The sequence below is a fragment of the Protopterus annectens genome, chromosome 11.part0 (assembly GCF_019279795.1).
Source record: "Protopterus annectens isolate FY-2018-M chromosome 11.part0, PAN1.0, whole genome shotgun sequence".
Lineage (NCBI taxonomy): Eukaryota > Metazoa > Chordata > Ceratodontiformes > Protopteridae > Protopterus > Protopterus annectens.
Window position 1 is genome coordinate 909,291,368 of NC_056745.1, and position 12,329 is coordinate 909,303,696.

The window sequence follows — 12,329 nt, forward strand, 5'->3', positions numbered from 1 at the left end:
ATGCAGACTATATGACCTGACAAATGTCAATGTTGTTGGACACTGTAAAGAAGGTAGTGGAAAAAGTATTGTTTACACTACTAAAATGTATCTTGTTTAGACTATATTACACAATCCTGGCCAATGTATGAATGAATAAAGCAAAACAATTAAAGACAATATAATCAGCTATCACATAAGGAGATACTACCAGCCTAGCTATCTGGAATTTTCTAAATAATTATATGTCATTTGTGAGTATCAGCATGATTCATATGCTTGTGTTACCAATGTATTAGAACTGTATGTCATACAAGATGGCTTGTGCAGACGTGTGCTGAAGAGGTATTTTACTGTTTTAAAGATGTAACCACAGCATGCCCTACTAGAGTAGAACAGAAATGTACCTGCACTTCTGTAACTGTTTAGATGTATATATTTTAACTGTTTAGATGTATATATTTTAACAATGGAAATTGGAACACAAGAGGTGTTACATACATTATAAAAAGATTTAGTAAAATTAATGGGATGAAATTTCAAGCTAAAGGCTGTTTTAGCTGCAATACAGAAGGCAAAGCAAAAGGCCATTCAAAGCCAGATTGTTGGAACACCTGAGAGACATGCAAAATATAAAGAAGAAAGCTCTGTAGCGATGCATTTTAATCAAATACATGGAGGAAGTAGTGAGGGCTTAAAGGGTCCATTTTAGAAAAAATAAATGTTTACACCAATGGAGATGATTTTTTGAAAAATGAATTATTGCTGAAAGAAGCTATTTATATTTTAAAATATGATACTATGTTCCCTAAAGGGTTAAATGCAGAAATGAATTGCAGATGTTTAATGAACTGAATAATTGTTTTATTGATTAATTGATGTAGATATACAGGCAGGTGGATTGTTTTCAAATGTTATACTCCTCGAAGGCTGATTTGGCCGAGACATCAGAGAAATAAAAGGATTGTGAGGATTTTTTGCCTGGTGGTCTTTTTATCTGTTTTGGTGCTTCATTTTACTTGTGGTATATTGCAGTGGTGTTTTTCTTCATGGCGAGTGATCCTAACAAAGACCCACCTCGTATTTTTTGCAATACTATTGGAGATGGGATACAAGGTTCATTGGATAGTTACTTTCTGTCTACAGAAGAATGGCGCAACCAACAGGGTAATGTTTCCAATAATCCGAATGCTTCATTTAAAGATATGACAACTAAGAACTGGAATAAATGGGAAGCAGACCATAAAAAGAAGTTATGTACCTACCATAACGTTCCATGTTAGTTGTCTTCATCTCGCCTTCCTTCTTGCTGGTTGTGATCGGAGTTGATCCTCGGCTCCGACTCACCCATCTTCAATAGCTCGAGAGCTGTTTACTGGCTTGAGTCTACCCCTTATCCCATAATGCCTAGCGATAGCTACCCGGATCTCATTTGAAATAGCTAACTCCAGACATAAGAGAATAAACCAGTCAAAAAATCAGTTGACTATACCTGCCATATTCTCTAAGTCAATAGAGGAAAAAAACAAGAGAGCACACAGCCAGTGAAAAAGAAACTCCTCTCAGTCCACTAGGTCCGGGGAACGGAGGGTGGGACGCAAGAAGGAAGCCGAGATGAAGACAACTAAAATGGAATGTTATGGTAGGTACATAACTTCTTTATGTTAAGTTGTCTATCTCGCCTTCATTCTTGCTGGTTGGGACAGCATCCCTAGCACCTAATATCCTGGGTGGTTCAGTGGAACAGACTCTTCAGAACAGTGGGACCAAAATCAGCTCCGTTCCTGGAGACCATATCCAACTTGTAATGAGAAATAAAGGTTTGCCCACGTGGCAGCTGCACAGATAGAATCCATGGGCAACCTAGACTGGAAGGCTACAGAGGTAGCCAAGGCCCTAGTAGAATGACCTTTCAGTTTAATAGGTAACTCTTTGTTTCTTAACTGGTAAATGAAAGTAATAGTGTGTGACAACCATCTGGACAAGGTTACCTTAGAAACAGACCTTGTTTGCCCAAGGCATAAGAAAGGAATAGTTGGTCCGACTTCCTTATTTCCTTAGTTCTGTGCAGGTAAAAACATAATTGCCTACGAACGTCCAATTGGTGTAGTTTGTACTCTGCCTTGTTGGTATGATTAGGGAAAAACACAGGAAGATCTATAGATTGGTTTAAATTACTTTCTGAGCAAACTTTAGGAAGAAACAAAGGATTAGTCCTCAGAGCAACCCTGTCCTTATGAAAAACCAAGTAGGGAGGATGAACACATAGCGCCTGAAGTTCGGAGATGCGTCTGGCCGAAGTAATAGCTACCAGAAAGAGTGTCTTCTAAGATAGAAACTTGATAGAGCAGGATGCTGCTGGTTCAAAAGGGGGCAGAATTAAAGAGGTTAGGACTAAATTAAGATCCCAAGGAGGAGGGGGGATCTCTCACTGGAGGCCTAAGAAGAGTTGTCCCTCTCAAAAAAGTTTTACAGAGCTTATGAGACATAATGTTAAAATTCGAAAACCCAACATGAAAGTTAGAAATGGCCACCATTTGTACCCTGATCGTAGCAGAAGGGGACCCGGAGTGAAACAGCTGTGCTAAGAATTCCAGAATTTTGTGGACTGGGGCTGAAAAGGGATCCACATTCCTAGCCTTTGCCCAACAAGAAAAATGTTTCCATTTGCTAGCATAAGTTTTCCTCATTGTAGACTTGTGAGAGGAAACGATAATCTCACGGACTGCTGGGGAAATGCTGGGAAGCCTGGCTAAGGTTGGAAGTGGAGCAACCAAGCTGTGAGCTGGAGAGTTTTGAGGGATTGATGCAACCCGCCTGATTGATGAACCTGGAGGTCTGGAATTGGGTCCAGAGTCCAGGGCTGATCGAGAAGGTAACAGTACAGGAATGGGAACCATACCTGTCAAGGCCAGTAGGGGGCAATGAGGATCATTTTGCAACCCAACGATATTGCTTTCTGTATAAGTTTGGGTGTCAGGGCGAAAGGAGGAAAGGCATAAAGAAGTCCCTGGGGCCAATCGTGGACTAGAGCATCTCTGGGTATGTGACCCGGAAGTGGAAGAAGGGAGAAGTAGTTGCTGCATTTGGTGTTGAAGGGGGTGGCAAAGAGATCGCAGCAAGGCTGTCCCCATTTGCGGAAAATAAGATTCGCAACTTCCTGATTCAATCAGAAAATGTTGGGAGGAAATCACCCACTGCCAAAGTCTCAGTGCTTCTCGACACAGGGGGTAGGATCTGGTTCCGCCCTGCTTGTTGATGTACCACACCATTGACATGTTGTCACTATATAAAGCAATGGCCCCAGAAGGAAGAGAGTCTTGAAGGGCTTGCAACGCTAGGAGCACGGCTCTCATTTCCAGGACATTTATGTGCAGATGGTACTCGTGAGGTTGCCAAGTGCCTTGGACCATCCTGCCCAGATAATGCCCCCCCACACCCTATCAGGGAGGCATCTGTCGTCACTGTGGCTACCAGAGGGGGTTGTATGAAAGGTCTTCCCTGAGTAACGAGTGGGGAGACCATCCACCAAGAAAGATGTCTTTTGCATGCATCCGTGATCATGATCATGTGAGTCATGGGTAGCTCTTGGAAAGACCACTGCGTAAACAGAAGCCACTGAAGAATTCTCATATGAAAGCACGTTAGTGGGATTAGGAGAATGGCTGCTGCCATGGAACCCAGAGTTTGAAGGACGCACCTGACTTGGATCCTTTTGCTCTGCATCAGAACCTGTACCTGCTGACGAATTGCGGACACCCTTTCTAGTGGTAGCCTTGCAAACATATCCCTTGTGTCTAAGTCTGCTCCTATGTAAGACAGGGCAACAAGGCAGATTTTTCGAAATTTATTGTAATGCCTAGCTGGGAGCAGATTGTGATTGTGTAGTCCTGTGCTTGTATGAGTTGATGCCTGGTGGTAGCAGTAAGGAGCCAGTCGTCTAGATACGGAAACACCTGGAATCCTTGACGTCTCAGGTGAGCCGTGACCACTGCCATACATTTGGTGAGCACCCTGGTGGCTGTGGTGAGACCAAAGGGCAGAGCTCTGAACTGATAATGACTGGCCCCCAGCCGGAAGTGAAGATATTTCCTGGAGCGCCTGTCCATCTTGCTATGGTAGTACGCGTCCTGAAGATCTATCGAGCACATCCAATTCTCCTGACCCAGAAAGAGTAGAATGGACTGTAGCTTGATCATACAAAACTTTGTTCTTTGCACAGACCTGTTTAGTCTGCTGAGATCCAGAATCGGCCTCCAGTCCCCTGTCTTTTTTGGTACTAAAAAGAACCTTGAGTAAGTTCCGGATCCGTGCTGGTCTGCCGGGACTTCCTGGATGGCTCTTTTTTCTAGCAGTTTTGAAACTTCTATTACTGCTTGCTCCTTCAGATTGGGTGGAACATCTGGAAGGGTCTTCCTTGACTGTAAAGGGGATTGATGGAAGGGAATTTTGTAACCTCCGGATATAATGGAACTTACCCATTTGTCTTGTGTTAAACTTTGCCAGGCTTTTGGGTAGAGCGAAAGTCTTCCCCCAACTGCCTCCAGAGGTGAGCAGCCAGGCAACCCCTTCAGGGATGCTGGAAGGGCTTATCAGAGAAGGATTCTCTGTTGCCCTGGTTCTGCAGACCCCCTCTGCCATGAGGGCGGCGTCTATTATTATTGTTTCCCCTTCTGCCTCTGGAGGAAAAATCACTACGTGTGTCCGGCAAGACCCCCTGAGAGTTCCGGAACCACATCTTCCCACTCTTCTGACCCCTGGGGTAAGGTCTAGAGGGAGTGGGAAAATGGACTCCCATGGCAGAGAGAGTCTTTCCTTCTTGCTCACACCTAGTCAAGGTGTCTTTCACCTGTGGTCCAAAAAAGAAAGGAACCGTCAAAGGGAGTGTTGGTGAAGGACGCTCAAAAGGGTTCCGCAAAGTTACAAAGCCGCATCCATGCATGCCTCCTAAGGGCCACACCCGTACCTGTGGCTCTACTCGCCCCATCGGCTGCATAGAAAATGAGCCTCATGGAGGAGTTAACAACAGAATTAAGCATTGCTAGCTGGGAAGCTACCTTGGCTTGTGCTCCCTCAGCTATTAGATCTTGAAGGGTATCTCTGAGCTCTTTAAGGAGATCCCTTTGAAGTCAGGTAAAATGACATAGGTAGTTCAGTGACCTCATAGAGAAGGTCGCTGAGGCGAACATTCGCTTCCCGTATCTGTCCATCATCCTAGACTCCTTGTTAGGGGGATGGACAGACAAAGAGGTCTCCGCTAACTCTTTTTTGGTGGCTGCTGCTACCACCATGGCATCAACAGGAACACCTTTCAAAAGGAAATGCTTATCGTGGGGTGCTGTAATGAATTTTCTAGGTCTCCTCAGAGTTGGTTACACTGTATCCGGAGCTGACCAAGCCTTTCGAGCCACCACTGTCATAACTGGATCGAAAGGTGGAGACACCCAGGAGGTGGAAGGTCGGGAACCAAAAGCATCCAGAAATACAGACTCATCTTCGGTAGGGGCTAGGGGATTCCAGTTCCCCCTCTGCTTAAGCATTTCTAGGATGTTCGAGAAGGAAACATCTTCAGAGGGGGATCTCGGGGACCCTTCCGAATCATCTAAGTCTGTATCAGAAGTAACAGACTCGGGGGAGTCCATGTGCTTCCTCTTACACTTTTTCTTCTGAGTGATCAGGAGAGGCCTCAGAAGAGGAGGAAACACCCAATGGGGTGTCCTGGTGCATCGGTTCCCTACGATTAGGGTCTGGAGGAGGAGCAGAGGTTGGCACAGGCACTAGAGGGGATGGAGCCGGTGGGGCTGAAAGTGGAGCTGACTCAGAGGACAGCATACTCCGCATGACATCGAAGGCGTCCCTGCCATGATGCAGAGAAAGCTCCGGTTCCGAAGAAATAGAAATCTTTCTCCGCACCGAGGGGGATGGCTCTAAGGTCGATGTTGTAGCCGAGCTCACCTGCGCCGAAGGTCCGAGAGGGAGAATAGGGTCAAACAAGGGTCCGATACTACTCGCCCCCTCGGAGCCAACGAGGGAGCCCCAGTGCCCAGATCCCTCGATGGAAGGTACCATCGAGCGAATCAGAGCCGACGTCAGAACCAAAGGAGATAGAGTTATCGGAGCCGACGGTTCAACTACTCGAACCCCAACGAACTCTGGCTCCGAACTCATTGGAGTCAGAGGAGGAACATCAAGAGAAGTGGACGGAGCAGATACCTGTTGAGGAGGGCTGGACAACAATTAAGCTAGTTCCTACGACTTCATCAACCTACTGACCACTGTCTCCACATCATGATCTGACTGCCTAGAGGACCGAGAGGAGTGAGAGGATCGGTGACTACGCTCGCTCTGAAGTAAAGGAAACCAAGAAGCCAAATGCACCGACTCTAGGGAAGGGGATCTCAGCCTCTTGTGTCTCCATGATGGCTCCGAAGCCTCTGATGGAGCCAACAGGGAGACTGTCTTGTCAGTGCCAGCTGGAACCAACGTAGAAGGTAAATCCTGAACCGAAGATGGCTCCGAAGTTGGAGCCGACAGCTTAGTGGTTTTAGGGTATTTCACTGGCTGTGAGCTCTTGGCCAGTGAATCCCGGGGTTTTAAAAGACCCCTAAGAATCAACTTATTCTTACACTCCTGCAGGACTCTTGGACTAAAGGCATGGCAAATAAAACAAGAGTCCTGCAGGTGCACAGCGCCTAAACAATAGATGCAAGAAGTGTGCCCATCTGTCAGAGACATTTTCTGACAGCATGAGTCACACTTCTTAAACCCAGAAACCTTAGAGTCCTTTGACATACTTTACTGTAGAAGGAACCAATCAATTATGACAACAATAAAAAAGGAGCAATATTCTGTCTACAAGAACAAGAAAACACACCTACTAGAATAGCTATAGATAAAGGCTTTTTTTTTTAAGAAGATAATAGGAAAGCCTCTAATTTAAATGGCTAGCCTATAAGAAAATAGCAGTAGGAAAGCCTCTAACTTAAATGGCTAACCTGGAATGAAGGGGGGGAAGGGTGGGGGAGAACTCTCTAAGTTAAACGAGTTCTACAAAAAGAGGGATACTACGTAAAAAAAACAATTATCTACCACAAAAACAAAACTATCACTAATAATAAAGTACTAGGAGAGTTAAATTCTACTGAAAAATTACATAAAAAAATTCTATACAAGCCTGAGCCAGAAAAACGACACCTCGCAGCTGAAGTGGCAAACGAGATCTGGGTAGCTATTGCTAGGCATTATGGGATAAGGGATAGCCGCGAGCCAGTAAACAGCTCTCGAGCTATTGAAGATGGCCAAGTCGGAGCCGAGGATCAGCTCCGATCCCAACCAGCAAGAACGAAGGCGAGATAGACAACTTAGCATCAAACGTTGTCACAATCCGTTTGCTACAGTTGGTCGGAGAGTGACTTCTTCCCTCTCAGGTGAGAGTAAAAAGCTGTGTGAAGAGTTGGAACAGTTAATGCATAAAGAAACAACAGTGTTTCTTAATACACTAAGCTTACAAAGGTATATTGATATGGACATAACACCTCTTGGTTTAAGGGCTTATAGAGAGCCATCTATGCCCTTTGATCTACAGAATGAACAGGACAAGCTTTTCTATCAACGGTGGGTGTCAGCTGCACATAAGTGAATGGTGGAATGGATTAAAATACTCATCGAAAGGGACAGGGTGAAACAGTGTGAGTTAAAAGACAAAATTCACACTACATGTGCTTCCATTATCTCTAATCTTAATTTAGAACATCTGGAGAAACTGTTGGTGGACATGAATAACAAATTGAAAGTACATGAAAATGAAATTGTAGACAGAAAGAAAGGAAAGTTTCTCAGAGACCTCCGTGACTATGACAACAATAAAGCATTTCAAGCAAGGTCCAATCAGAAATGAGAACCCGGTCATGTGAGGTTTGGGGAAGGAGGACATGATAATGGACGGCATACCAATAGTTCTTTTTTGGCTTCTGAAGGCTTTAGTTCTTCTGGGGAAGGACAGGACAATTATGAATTCCCCAGTTTACCGAAAGCGCAACAAGAACAGCACTTTCAGCAGACATTTCGAAGGGATTCAAATGCAGGGAGAGAAGACCAAGTCAAAAAGAAACGTCAGAAAGAACCAGCATATAATCACAACAGAGACATGTACCAGCAACAACACCAACGAAAAAGAAGTAAATGATAATGGTCCATTTGCTAGTAATGTGGACTCTTATGTTATCAATTTGTCAGGATGCTCTCTAAATAATGTAGAGTATGCTATTTTAAATTGCGGCTTGAAATTTGTACCGACAGTTAAACCAAGGCTATATGAACTGAAAGTAGATATTTTTAATTTAGTTAGAAAACTGCATCTTAAGCATTTTTTTGGAATTAGGGATAATGAAGAATGTATTAGAATGGATATTGATGAAAGTTGTGATGTTTCTCTAGCTGAAGACAGTTTTTATTCCTGTGAATCAAATGAATGTTATATTAATGCATATATGTTATTGGATACTAGTAGAATCAAGCTTACAAGTTCTTTTATTCCGCCTTTTGCACATGAAGGGATATAGCATTTTTATTCTAAGTTCACTTATGCAATGGAAAAAGTTTTAATGAATTTAAAATGGATAGCTAAAATCTGACAAAAGGAAAATGGAAAATGTTATTAAACAATTTAAGTACTAGAAACGATATTGTAGTTAAACCTGCCGATAAGGGCAATAAGTTGGTTATCTTAAGTAGTAGTCAATATTTTAACATGTGTAATGAACATTTGAATGACAATAATATTTATGAAAATGTTGAAAATGGTATGTATCTTAAAGCCCTAGATGAATATATTGAATTACTTAGAAAAAGATACAGACGGGGGTATTTTACCTTGGAAGACATTAGTAAGAGGTTTGCTATAAAGGGATGTAAAATGGCTCACTTACACTGTCTTTCTAAAGTGCATTAATGTATTTATAACCTCCGGAATGCCCTATAGTCTCGTAAAATAGGACAATTTCTTCATTATTTTTTGCTTCCTAAAGTCCAGCTTTTACCAGCTTATGTCAAAGACGTATTTCATTTTTAGAGAAAATTAGATGTGTGCAATAGAATGAAAATATGTTTTGGGTATCTATAGATGTTAAGTGCCTGTACACAAATATTAGTCATAGTTTTGGTCTAGAGGTAGTAAGATTCTTTTTAGGTGAATGTCCAGTTGCAGAATATATAACTGAATCACTGGATTTTTGCCCATAAAATAATTGTTTTGAATTTTGTGGAAAGTTATATAGACAAAAAGAGGGAACTGCCATGGGGGCATCATTTGGCCTCACCTATGCCAATTTAAGTATGGGTCTCTTTGAATCTGAATGTATCTATAGATCACAATTTTTTCTAAAATATGTAGTAAAATATTTCAGATACATTGATTTAATTTTTCTATGCGAGGGTGGTGATAAAGAGATAACTAGTTTTATTCAAGAAATTCAGAATAATTGATTTAAACTGCAATTTGATGATCTTAAGGTGGGAAAAATTATTCCTTTTTTAGATGTAGCATTAGATAGTAGTGGTGAATGCCTTCAAACTTTGGTTCATAGAAAGTTTCAAAATGGTGTGTTTTATTTTATGGCCCATAGTTGTCACCCTCCCCATACAATTGAAGCTGTACCTATGGGTGAATTTAATAGGCTGTCAAGGCTTTGTAATAATTAAGCAGATTTGGATGAAGAAATCAGCAGAAGTATGGAAATGTTCAGAAAGAGGTGTTTTAGTACTGAGATACTGAATAAGAGTTGGGAAAAGATTAATAAGAAAAATAGGAATAAAAAAATAGGCTATAGGAAAAAAGATAGGGCTTTAGATGAAAGAGAAACTATGTATTTCACTACTACTTATAGTAGTTTTAGCCCAGTATTGGTGAAATTGTTACACTTTTATTGGGGTTATATTACACAGTTTAAGGAGATTAGTGAACATATTAAAGGGACACCTATTACTTCATATAGGAGAGGGAGAAATTTGAAATATTTTTAGTAAGAACTATATGTACTTTTCCTGTGGTAAAAATAAATAAAAGTTTGAAGAATTATGGAACAAGTAGTTGTGGTAGGTGTAAAGCTTGTAAATACATTATACAAAGTTTTAGTAAAATTAATGGGATGAAATTTCAAGATAAAGGTTGTTTTAGCTGCAATACAGAAGGCATAATTTATGCCTTGAGTTGTCCTTTTCAGAAGTTTTATATAGGACAAAGCAAAAGGGCATTCAAAGTCAGATTGTAGTAACACCTGAGAGACGTAACAAAATATAAAAAAAGAAAGCTCTGTAGCGATGCATTTTAATCAAATACACGGAGGAAGTAGTGAGGGCTTAAAAGGGTCCATTTTAGAAAAAAATAAATGTTTACACCAATGGAGATGAATTTCTGAAAAATGAATTATTGTTGAAAGAATCTATTTATATTTTAAAATATGATACTGTGTTCCCTATGGGGTTAAATGCAGAAATGAATTGGAAATGTTTAATGAACTGAATAATTGTTTTATTGATTAACTGATGTAGGTATATAGGCAGGTGGATTGTTTTGAAATGTTATACTCCTTGAAGGCTGATTTGACCAAGACGTCAAAGAAATAAAAGAACTGTGTGGATTCTTTGCCTGGTGGTCTTTTTGTCTGTTTTGGTGCTTTGTTTTACTTGTGGTGTATTACTACATACAGCATACTATTTTCTTCTATTTCTTTGGGGGGGGTGAGGCTTAAATTCTTGCAGGACACCTACGTCTTATTTTTTACCTTCCTATGTCTTCACTTTCATCAAGAATATAAAGCTATGTCAAACCCATAGCTGTTGGACGTGCTCCACTTAAAGACATCCCAATCCCTCTGAGCTACATGCTCTAGGGACATAAACCTTGTCACCACAATAAACAGAACATGCTGGAGGGATAGATTCCTATCCCAGAGACTTTCCATACTCTGGAACAGACTACCTATGTAAAACAGAGCCCCTCATTAGCACTCTTCAAGAAAAATCTTGATGATTGGATGGGTAATAGGAAATTCACCCCAGGGATCACTTTTGTGGTTCTTCTTGACAGGGGCACAGGAAAATAATTTTCTTGGGTGGCAAAGCCAGGGTACCTTTTTGGCTAGGCTTGTATAGGCCCTAGAGCCAATAGCCTAGTACCTATCTATGAACCTATGAATAGGTATCCCATCTGACATCACTCAGTACAGGGTCTGACCCACATGAAGAATGGCTAACAATGCCAGGTTGTTGCAGCATACACCTCAAGAGTCAGCAGATCCAGATCATGGACAAATGAGGCCCTATATGCAGGGTAATGAATCAGGCCCCTGCCAACCATACCAATATCCCAATTACTTGTCCGTCTCTCCCCAATTATCATAACCACTCTTCAAACCTATCAGTGTATATACTATTTTCTTCTGTACTTTTTTACAACTGTCACAGAGACGTGGATTTCACTTAAAACTTTCCCTTCAGATCTTACAGAAAAAAATATTGACAAACTTTCTAAACAAAACACTCTCACAGTGAAAACAGACTTATCATGAGAAACAGTAAACTTTTCTCTGAAACTCACATTTATGGAAACCATATCTGGCAACACATTAAACTACAAACACACGCTCAGATTCACACTCAAACAGCATACACTGAAGTATTAATTAGTGTCTATCTGAAAGGTAAAGGAATTCAAAAGAGAAATGTGTAACACTTTTGCTAACAGTCTAGGACAACTCACTGGACACAAGTGCCCGTTTTCACAGGCAACCCAGGAGTACTCTAATAACTTGGCAGTTACATAAAAGACAGATGAAGCCTTGAGGGAAACGAACCATGTACTACAGAAAGAAGCTCTTCTAACAGCGCATAGCCTTATTCATCTGCACTAAGTGCTAGACAAACTGTTGTAGCCAAATACAATGCATTTCATACCTGTGTGCCTGCAAAAAAAAAAAAACAAGCTAAATAAAATTCATAGCTAAAATATTAACATTAAAGTAATAAACTTAATGCTGTCAATTTTATTCAAAGCTAAATAAAACATGCAGTCAGCATTTTATTGTATTTTTGAATTTGTTAACCAGGGTACAGCACATATCCCACTAGACACATTTCACTCTCAACCCAGGGAAAACACAACAGTTACATGATATTATACACAGAATAAATGACAAAATGCAATATATAAGTGTGTGAAAAAACAAAATATGTACATGCATTATATACACAGAATGGAAATCAAAGTTGGCATGCTGAAGGAATCACTATCAAAAATAGTTAGAGCAAGGTAAGTAGATTGAAGAAGGGAATTAAAAGATTAAGTTATACAC

General features: G+C 41.0%; 1 protein-coding gene across 2 annotated transcripts in view; it reads right to left on the reverse strand.

Moving 5' to 3' along the window:
- Positions 1 to 12,329, reverse strand: part of USP6NL (USP6 N-terminal like) — a 1,978,038-nt gene that overhangs the window by 1,256,267 nt on the left and 709,442 nt on the right. The window lies entirely within an intron of this gene.